Consider the following 10,641-nt stretch of genomic DNA (forward strand, 5'->3'; position numbering starts at 1 on the left):
AAAGACGGTCGTGTTCAGCTGTGCCCCTCTTTCTGTCATTGTCCTGGTCTGCATCTGGGTGACTCATGTGCAGATTCCATGAAATGGTGCGGTATTTATTTATTTATGTTTTATTTGTTAGGGACAGATACAATAAGCATAGATGAAACTGAAACAACAGTCATCCCATGCATGTACCATAGTGCTTATAGCCAAAGCTAATTCGCAACACTTGTCCCTAGAAGGGCTTTTATAAATTACAATTAGAAAAATAAACAACAAGTAGTACACAAATATATAATACAATACACTAAACATGACTACAAGTTTGTTGATGTATCAACCAAGATTTTGTTGCCTTTTTAAAATAATTATAATTTACAGTAGATTTTAAATAATCAGGCAACGAATTAAAAGATTTTATACCTTTCACTGAGAGGGCAGTCTGAGCAAATTATGTTTTACGATGCATAACTCTACAGTTTCCACTAGAAGCTGCTCTAGTGGATCTACTGCTTCCCTGCAATCTCACAAAAAAATTACATAAAGGCATAGGAGCAAGTCCATTGCTCCTTATGCTGTCCCTTGACATGATTGTGGCAGGAAAAGGAACAGAGAAAAGACTGTCCTGCCGCCAGTAATCTCTGATGGACCTCAACTTCACCATGGCCATGTAGAAGAGTAGCCCAATGTAGCAGTACAGCTCACTGATGCTGACGTCTGTCCATTTATATCTATGGCCCTTTGCACGTGCCCTGGCAGCCTGAGAAGAGTTGACACAGCATTTTCAGAAAATAACATTTTGAACAGACTCATGGGAGTGTGTGCATCACATGGTCTTAGCTGTGGTCCAGGTTCCCGTGCGGGCAGGAATCTCAGAGCCTGTGGAGCCATGTCGACATCAGTCTCTGTTTTCCATGACCGAGTGGGCTGCTTATTTGGTTTAGCTCTCTTTGCCACAGGTTCTTTTGCACTGTTATTCTCACATCTGAAATAAATTAAAAAAATAAGCATGCTGTTTACACAAAGAGACTACATTATTAACATTATTGGGATGTTAACTGATACTAGTACTAATCTGTAGAAAAAATAAAGAACACAATTTCCACATAGCACACATTTTACAATACAGTAAATAAAACTAATTAACATCTGTAACATCTGTAAAATAGTGAATGCACACCTAATGTATAAGATTCTGAATGGAATTGAAAACTGAATAATATACCTGCGTCTCCTTCCTGTGCGTGATGCGGGTGAAGGAGAGAGTGGTGTATTCAAAGTCCTAAAAAAAGTGTTGTCAACCACTGTTAGCATTTATTTTTCACAGTACAATAGTATATACGTACTTCATGAGAAAACAGAATGCCAATAACAAAGAAACTATATTTTAACACTATCAACCACAAATAATATTACCATACCCGCATGGAAAATACTATAGTAAAAAATACTATAAATACTATATTATACAGTATAATACACTTTACTTTAGTATGGTTCAAAAACACTATAGCATTTACTATACATTACTTACTTATTGTGTTATCCCAACCACAAATAATACCATATAGTCATAATATAACTATACACTATATTGTGCACTTACTGATTGTGATTTTCCAGCGAACTCAAAACTGAACGACACTCGCGTGCCTTTCTTGTGCAAGAAGCCAGTGATGCAGCCACAGTCCTAAACGAAAAATGAAACTGTTGTTAGCAATTACCAGAAGATACGTAACTGATAATAAATTGCATCACTGATAAGAATGGACGCGCGTATTGATTGCAGGCCACTTAGGACAATCGAGAACGCAAATGTCCGGGTAGAACGCATTCAAAACATTTACCATATCAGATATTTGCCAACAAAAGCTAGTTGGTGAACAATTTCACCATTTGGAAAAATATAGTCTAAACAATCCAAAATGTAAAATAAATACATAAAACCATGGTTAATTTTTGAAAGAGATGTCTATTGTACGTATGTTTATATTGGCGTATAGCATTACATATATTTTATTGTATATATTGTTGTAAACCTTTTTTCCTCTTGTCGAAGCAGAGACCAGGAGACGTTGGGATATCTTTCATCCAGAAGTTACTGTTTATTGAGAACTCGCTGTGCGTCGCTGTAGTCATCCAAGTCTAACTAAAGCAGTGATACATTGTAGTTTATATACATTTAGGGGGCAGTGCTTAGGAATGGAGACCAAGCACCTGGGTGATGATCTTAAACAAAGCATGCAAATAAAGTATTCAGGTATAGCATCCTGTCTGATTTAATCACTCCTAATCCAATCAGCCTAACTACCCAAAGACTGAGGCCGGGGCCCCTAGAGCCATTACAAACAAAAGGCAAGAGTCTCCGTCGTCTGGCTCATTAGACTTACAATAAGAGAACAGGAACTGGCAGGGACCTCTTGAATTGTTCATCTGATGTCATCATCTTCACCATAAATGCTAAATACAATGTATATAACTTCTTCAGTTTGTACACTATTACATTGGAATCTAAATTAAACATTTAAATAAATTTGTAATCCCACAATATCATCATTATATATAGTTGTACAACATTCAAAACTATAAGTGGCCTGTAAGGAGATATTTCATATTTCAGCCAATTTTACTCTGAATAGCTTATTTTAGTCTGACAATAGCCTCTTTGGAAATTTAGATATAAAATAGGCTATAGCTGAGCAACATTTTAAATCATGAAGGTAATAATAAAAAGACTTACTCGTCAGGAATTATATCCTCCGCTGGGTCCAGACGCTCTTCAAAATGCAAACGTTCATCATCTGAGTCGCGTTCTTCCTCTGAGGAGAAAGTAAACTCTTCGTCACTGTCCAGAACCATCCGAAGTGCTTCTTCACCCGTGTAGCGTGCCATCTTCCCAACGCGCAGAAAAAGTAAGTAATTCTATGATGAAGCTTGACGTTTTATGCCATTTCTCGGAGGCGTGTACGTGACCTGGCTCACCTCAGTTCATTTACATATGAACAGCGTGCTCAGTGGGGGGCGGGATCACATTAGCTGTAATGAGGCGATACAGGAGAAACCGGACCACTCCTTACTTTCATACGGATTACATAAAAAGAGATTATTTGTTTTCGACTTAAATTGGTTTATTTAATAGTAGACATTTCAATAGATATATGTCTCGTGTCTCTGTGTGAAGTATTCGCTGAGTTACAGTTCATTTTAGTGACATGTTTCAAAAAGCAGTTCACGGAGACGGAGAAGACAGAGAGCGCTCCCTGTTTGTTTTCTTTATTCTTCAAAAGCACAAAGTTTAGTTGTTATTATGAGTGTATACAAATAAAAGTAGACCCCTTACAGATTCGAATGGTGTATTGCTCTTATCTGTACGATCAAAAATGGCAGAGTAATTCAAGCTCATTTCGGCCTTATCAGGAAAATCTGCCTCAAAACGCGTATACGCGTTTGTCGACCCCAGAGGGTTAAGAATGTTTTTTTTTTAGGAATGTTTTTCTTCAGTGTTTCAGTGGAATAAAGACGATCAGAACAAGACATGAAATGAATGTAAAAAAACAAATAAAACAATGTTACTCAAATAAAGTTGTCACTATACTCTTTACCCGTGGTGCACCACAAATATATTTTCAGACAGCACCTGATATCTTAAACAAAACTCTGAACCATATAAATGATTCTGCAATTGAAATCAAATGACCCACTTCAATTAAACTCAGAAATAGCTCTTGACTCAGTTCAAATGTTTGAGCAACTCTTATGAATCAATGTACGATTCCCACACGAACCCAGTTCAAGTTCACAGTACAGTTCAATTTATATCAGTGAAGAGTTCATGTGTGTGTATGTGCAAAGAACATTTGTACCAGTCCGTAGCAACGAAGAATTTGATGAAATGACTTGCGTTGATTTGAGATGACTTGCGATGACTAAATGAACAGCTGGGTCAGGACAATGAGGAGATGTCGTCAGGATGGCAGGGTAATAATAAAAAAAACACACAAGCAAAAACTCAGCGTGGCCCAGGAAAAACTCAGGAACTTTCTGGAACAAAATGGCGAAGCTCAGCCACAGCACACACTGACTCTTGTCTCAAAAGATAAGTGCTTCCCAAAAGCAAAACGGATCCTGGCAATGGACAGTCTCGACAAAAATGTAAGAATACTCAAGGGAGAGTGGAAAAATCAAACACTCCATGAAAAACTCACTTCCAGCTTATACACGTGGATGACGCGCAGGAAGTAATGAATGTCTCTCACTGTAAAGCACAGCTCATCAATAACTCGAGAACGCAGCAATACCAAAGAATATAGAGACTTTGGCAATACTCTCAAAAATGCTCACAGTTCGAATGACGCATGCAAAAACAGCAGTGCTCAGAACGAAACTCATGGCTCCAGCAACTCTGTCTCGTGCTCTCAGCCAGTCTCTCACACCGTTCTCTGTTCGATGACGCAATCAGCCGAACTTCTGCAATAACTCCGTCTCCGGTCTCACACGATAGCGTTAGTGTTCACTGGACTCGCAAAAACTCAGATTAACTGTGCATTACTCTTCTTTCACGTTTCCCACTGCAAAAACTGCCGATATCTCACACAACGAAGATGGCGCATCTCTCTCGTAGAAACTGCTCTCCCCTCTTCTTCTTCCCAGTAGAGCTGGGAATCGATTCCAAAAAGAATCGATTCCTCGATTCCGAGGTGTTGGGAATCGAGAGTCGATTCCAAAGGTTGGAATCGATTCCATCAAGAGGAATCGACTCCTCATTCAGAGCTTTTTTCAGTTCAACAAAGCTTATCTATGGGAGCCTCTCAAACGGAAGACTGTGTAACCCTGTATAATTTAGAAAATGAATTATAAAAAGAAAATAGTTAAAGAGTCTGTTAAAACAGTAAACTAACCAGAAATTAGTAAAATAATATAAGAAAAATGGTGTAATTAAGTGAAAAGCATTTCAGTGTAATGATTGACATTTTAATGATTGTCCAATTACATGAAGTCTAAATTGAAGTCCCGCCTCACCACGCTAGTCGCTGGATGGGAGTAGCCATTTTCTTTTCTCTTCGAGGCTGGTGAGAGACAAGCAGCAACGTAACTTTGGAAAAGTTAAAATAACATCAGAGGATTAAAACAGAGGTCTTCATATGTTTTATTTTCTTTGGATTTGGTCAGGTTTTTTTGTCCTACGTTGGAACTACGTTTAATTCAGCTTGATGTAAGATGGCGAGCCTTCCCAGCGAGATGAACACTGATTGTTGTGAGAGTTAAGTTCCAAGCATCACCCGAGGAAACGGGTAGGAAAGTTCTGATTGCCTACTAGGTTTCATAAACCGAACTGAGCTGTGTTTTGAGAGACTTTTCAAGAGCATTTTCGTTTCTGCTCTGACTGATCTGTTTTTGTTATTTGGAACGATTGAATAGAATCATTTCTCCACGATTCTATCAATTCTATTATTTTTTTGGACTCCTGAACTGAATCTTTTTTAACTGAACTTTTCAACGAACTTACTGAACTGAATCTTTTTGAACTGAACTTTCCAAACAAATCTTTTGAACTGAGTTTGAACTGTTTTCTTCTGAACTGTTATTTGGCCTTGTGTTTCACATCAAGGAGTTATTTTTTTTTTATTATTTTATTTTGAGTGAACTGTCAAAAAATTATTAATTGTGAATATTGTAAGTGTTTATGGTGATCTCAGAAGTGCTGTATTCTAGGAAATTTGCATAGCCTAGAGGGTGCACCCTACTGAACAAATAGAAGACCAGAGAGTCAGGTGAAATTGCTCAATTAATTTCATTGCAGTTGAAAATTCATGCAATTGTGATCTTATATTGAACAAAGAAAATTGTGACAATTGTTGATTATCATTTTATTTTATTTTCCTTTTAAACAAAAACCACAGTAACCAGTACAACAGTTGTTTTCAATACACAGATTTATTTTGACTCAAATGTTGTTTTATTTACATCTCCATAGTCGAACCTACCTAAGGTTAATATTAGTATCAAGTGCATATTATTTGACACGTGTGCTACATAAAATGTGGCGAGCCAGCCAGGAGATGTAATTAATTGCTTTATTTACTTTATATTTAAAAAATAGTAATTGACAGAGGAGACATTCAGATCAGTTGCATGACAAGAAAATTTACATTAGGAACATGGAAGTAGTACAAAAGGAAAGTGTCAAAATTGTAACCTCCCTTTTAGTTAATGGACCAGTAAGCACTCTTGAAGATGAAGGGGTCCTTGATCTTCTAAAACGTCATGGTTCCATCGCAAGAGTCATTCCTGTTAACAATCTGGAGTCCAAGTATCATGACCACACCATTGTAGAGTACAACTCTGGATCAGCTATCGAGTCAATAAGTCCCTTTCTACCTCTTAGCTATACAAGCAAAGAAAACCCCAGTTTGAGTTACCAGATAAGAGCCCTGAGCAGTGTCTATTCTTGGGAAGAAAGTTCTGATGCTACCACCTCTTACTTATCCACCCTGAAAAACATTGCTAAGCTAACTGGAAAATCTTTTAATGCTTTACTACGAGAGGAACTCTCTCAGATCTCAAGTTCCTTAACTCCAGATGAGGTGGATGAAGATGAGGCTGCACTTGTTGAGCTCAGTTCCACTAAGGAGCAGAATGCTTCTAAGACGAATGCTCAGAGTCCTGGATCAGTCCGCAATGAGCCAGCACTTAACCATGATGACTTACCAAGGTCTGACAGACGGTTGTCAGGTACCATGAGTCATGTTCAACTCAATCCAGCTGAGGTGCAGAAAGTTATCGTTGAGCATATAGTCAAAAGTGAAGTCGCTTCAGCAATTCCATCTACTGCTGTAGTTAAGCTCCGTCCTTTCTCAGGGAGAATTCCCCAGCCCAGTAATGAATCTGATTATGACACTTGGTGTTGTAATGTTGAATTACTTCTTGATGACCCTTCGGTGTCTGACTTACAAAGAGTAAGAAGAATCATGGAGAGTATTTTACCTCCTGCTACTGATATCGTTAAGTCTTTGGGGCCTCGTGCTTCTCCCAGAGCTTACCTCAATATGCTTGATTCAGCATATGGCGCAATCGAAGATGGTGATGAGTTGTTCTCAAAGTTCATGAACACATTTCAGAATGATGGAGAAAAGGCATCTAGCTACCTCCAGAGACTTCAAGTTGCTTTGAGCAAGGCAGTCAGGGGAGGTGGAATTAAATCATCGGAAATTAACCATCAACTTCTACGGCAGTTTTGCAGAGGCTGTTGGGATGATGTCCTCATTTCTGAACTCCATCTTGATACTCATGGAGACGACCCTATTGAATTCCAAGACTTATTGCGTTCCATCAGAACCAAAGAAGACAAGAGTGCACAGAAATTGTTGCGCATGAGAAGCCACATTGGCGTTTCTAAGCAGAAACCACACCCATCACCTCGATCCACTCATGCTTACAGCCAAGACACTGCCATTGCAAGCAAATCCCCTCCTGAGTCCAGGTTGTTGTCTGAGACAGCCGAATTAAAGAAGCAAATCGCTGAGCTGAAGGAACAGTTAACTTCATTGACTCTCTCAAAGCCCAGAAAGACTGTCAAACCCAAGCATAAGACTGTGCCCTCTTCCACTACTCCGGAGTTTGTCGCTAATCAACCAGCGAAGTCAACCGGTGGTCCCTTCACAAAATGCAGACCACGTCCTGGTTACTGTTTCAGGTGTGGCGAAGATGGCCACATCTCTGTCGTCTGTGAGAATCCTCCCAACTCCAAGCTAGTTGAAAAGAAACGAGATGAGTTGCGGTTTAAGCAACAAGAATGGAATAGAGAGAATGGTCATGTGGGTGCAGCTTCTTTAAACGCCTAACAGTTCCAGTTGCGGGACAAACTGGGGCTAGTCAACCTGAAAGTCGTCCCAACAGAAAACATTCAAAAGTGCATCGTAAATTCTTTGCACACCCTCGATCAAGTATACAACGGTTAGTGGGATCCAAGTGTACTGCGCAAGTCAAAATCTCAGGAACCGAATGTCATTGCTTGCTTGACACAGGGTCACAGGTGACCACAGTTCCTTGGTCCTTTTATCAAGCTTGTTTGACTAATCACCCCATTAAGCCCTTGGATCATCTGCTTGAGGTCAGTGGTGCAAATGGTCAACCTGTTCCATACAAAGGATACATAGAAATCCCCATCACCTTTCCAGAAGAAATGTCTGGATCTGAGATTGAAATTTTCACGCTTGCATTAATCGTTCCTGATTTCAACCCTGGAAAACAGTCTCAAGTCTTGTTCGGGACTAACACTCTCGATTCCTTGTATGCTGAATGTTCCGATTTGGATAACCTTGAACCCTGTTCTCCATGATATGGATACAATGCCGTGCTAAAAACTGAACCTGAACCTAAAAACTGGCTGTATACCTGAAGTGCATGCTATTGAAAGTATCCTTCCCCGAGAATGTGAGATGAGTTCTGTGCCTAGTAGTCAGTGCAGCTCCAAGTCAGTGATTACCTTTGACTTTGTGGACTCCCCATTGTCCCAAGAATGGAAAGATAGAGTCAGTAAGAAACTTAACGACATGTCTGATGTTTTCGCTCAACACGACCTTGACTTCGGTCGAACTTCCAAAGTCAAACATCACATTAAGCTCTCTGACGAAACTCCATTTAAACAAAGAGCATGTCCTATCCACCCTCATGATCTGGCTGCTGTTCGACGGCACTTGCAAGAGTTAAAACAGTCTGGAGTAATCAGAGAGTCTGAGTCTCCTTTTTCATCCCCGATCGTAGTCGTACGCAAGAAAAATGGTGACGTAAGACTATGTGTGGATTACAGAAAGCTGAATTCCCAAACTGTGAAAGATTCCTATGCTTTGCCCAACCTTGAAGAGTCTTTTTCTGCTTTATCAGGTGCACAATGGTTCTCAGTTCTGGACTTGAAATCTGGTTATTACCAGATAGAAATGGAATAATCTGACAAGTACAAGACTGCTTTCTCATGCCCGCTAGGGTTTTGGGAGTTCAACAGGATGCCTCAAGGTATCACAAACGCACCAAGTACTTTTCAACGATTAATGGAAAAGTGCATGGAAGATCTGCATCTTACTGAAGTCTTAGTGTTTCTTGATGATTTGATTGTGTTCTCCAGAACTCCCGAGGAGCATGAGGAGCGACTCTTAAAAGTACTGACGAGGTTGAGAGACTATGGGTTGAAATTGTCCTCAGAAAAGTGTAAATTCTTCCAAACTTCTGTCCGGTATTTAGGTCATATAATATCAGAGACCCGTGTCCAGACTGATCCTGAAAAGATAAGTGCCCTCAAGACCTGGCCAAAACCAAAAAACCTGAGAGAGTTAAGGTCATTTTTGGGATTTGCGGGATATTATCGGCGATTCATCCGAGATTATTCTAAGATCATGAAACCCCTAAATGACTTAACTGCTGGCTATGCCCCACTGAATCGTAAACCAAGGAATGGAGAGATGAAAGGGAAGTACTTTAACCCAAAGGAGTCATTTGGTAGTCGATGGACGGCGGACTGTGATGAAGCGTTTGATACCATCATTTCCAAACTTACCAGTGCTCATGTGCTTGGTTTTGCCAACCCAACCTTACTTACACCCTCCACACAGATGCGAGCACCACAGGTTTGGGTGCCGCATTATACCAGGAACAGGACGGCGAGAGTAAAGTCATAGCTTTCGCCAGCAGAGGTCTTTCAAGAAGTGAGTCCCGATATCCGGCCCATAAGTTAGAGTTTCTTGCCTTAAAGTGGGCAGTTATGGAAAAATTCTCTGACTACTTGTATGGAAACCACTTCACTGTCATAACTGACAGTAATCCTCTCACGTACATTCTCTCCTCTGCAAAGCTTGACGCCATAAGTTATCGCTGGCTCTCAGCATTAGCGACTTTCTCTTTCAGCCTGATCTATAGATCGGGGAAGCAGAATCAGGACGCTGATGGATTATCAAGACGCCCCCATGGCGAGCTAGTGAATGACATGGTATCACAGAAGGAGCAAGAACGCATACAGCAATTCGCTGCCAAGCACCTGGGTGAAGGTAAAGGTGTCATCATAGACTGCGCTGTTGTTCAAGCTGTGTGTGACAAGCATCTCGTACAGCAGGAAGACGGAACTCCTGTTGCTCTGGTGGAGTCCTTGACAATAGAACAGGAGGCTATTCATGGATGTTTTGCTCAAGAAATGATAGGAGATACATCTGCAGTACCCGATTTAACTGGAATAGACCTGCAGCGAGAACAAAAGAAGATGTTACTCTGAATCAAGTCATCAGTCACATGGAACAAGGTCAATTGCCATGTCGTGCAGTGAGATATGAGTGTTCAGACATTCCCTTGTTGCTGAAGGAGTGGAATCGCTTGGAATTGAAGGAGGGAGTTCTATACAGATGGCGGCAATGGAATGATCAAACAAATTACCAATTGGTGTTACCTGTGAAGTTTCGTGCTATGGTGTTAGAGAGCTTGCACGATCGGATGGGCCATATGGGAGTGGGCCGTACTCTCGACCTTGTCCGTTCTCGCTTTTATTGGCCAAGGATGAGTGCTGATGTCGAGAAGAAGGTTAAGACATGTGAACGCTGTGTTAAAAGAAAAGCTTTGCCTGAGAAGTCTGCACCACTGGTCAACATCCAGGTGACACGACCCCTTGAGTTGCTCTGT

At 40.4% G+C, this 10,641-nt stretch overlaps 1 long non-coding RNA gene across 1 annotated transcript; it reads right to left on the minus strand.

The window, feature by feature from the left end:
• Positions 1-411: 411 nt before the first annotated feature.
• On the minus strand, positions 412-1,674 carry LOC131536800 (uncharacterized). The gene is made up of 3 exons (XR_009270092.1): positions 1,589-1,674; positions 1,208-1,264; positions 412-967 (listed from the first exon to the last, which is right to left on the minus strand). It is a non-coding gene; the product is annotated as an uncharacterized LOC131536800 (long non-coding RNA).
• Between the last annotated feature and the right edge of the window lie 8,967 nt (positions 1,675-10,641).

The sequence above is a fragment of the Onychostoma macrolepis genome, chromosome 03 (genome assembly GCF_012432095.1).
Source record: "Onychostoma macrolepis isolate SWU-2019 chromosome 03, ASM1243209v1, whole genome shotgun sequence".
Classification (NCBI taxonomy): Eukaryota; Metazoa; Chordata; class Actinopteri; order Cypriniformes; family Cyprinidae; genus Onychostoma; species Onychostoma macrolepis.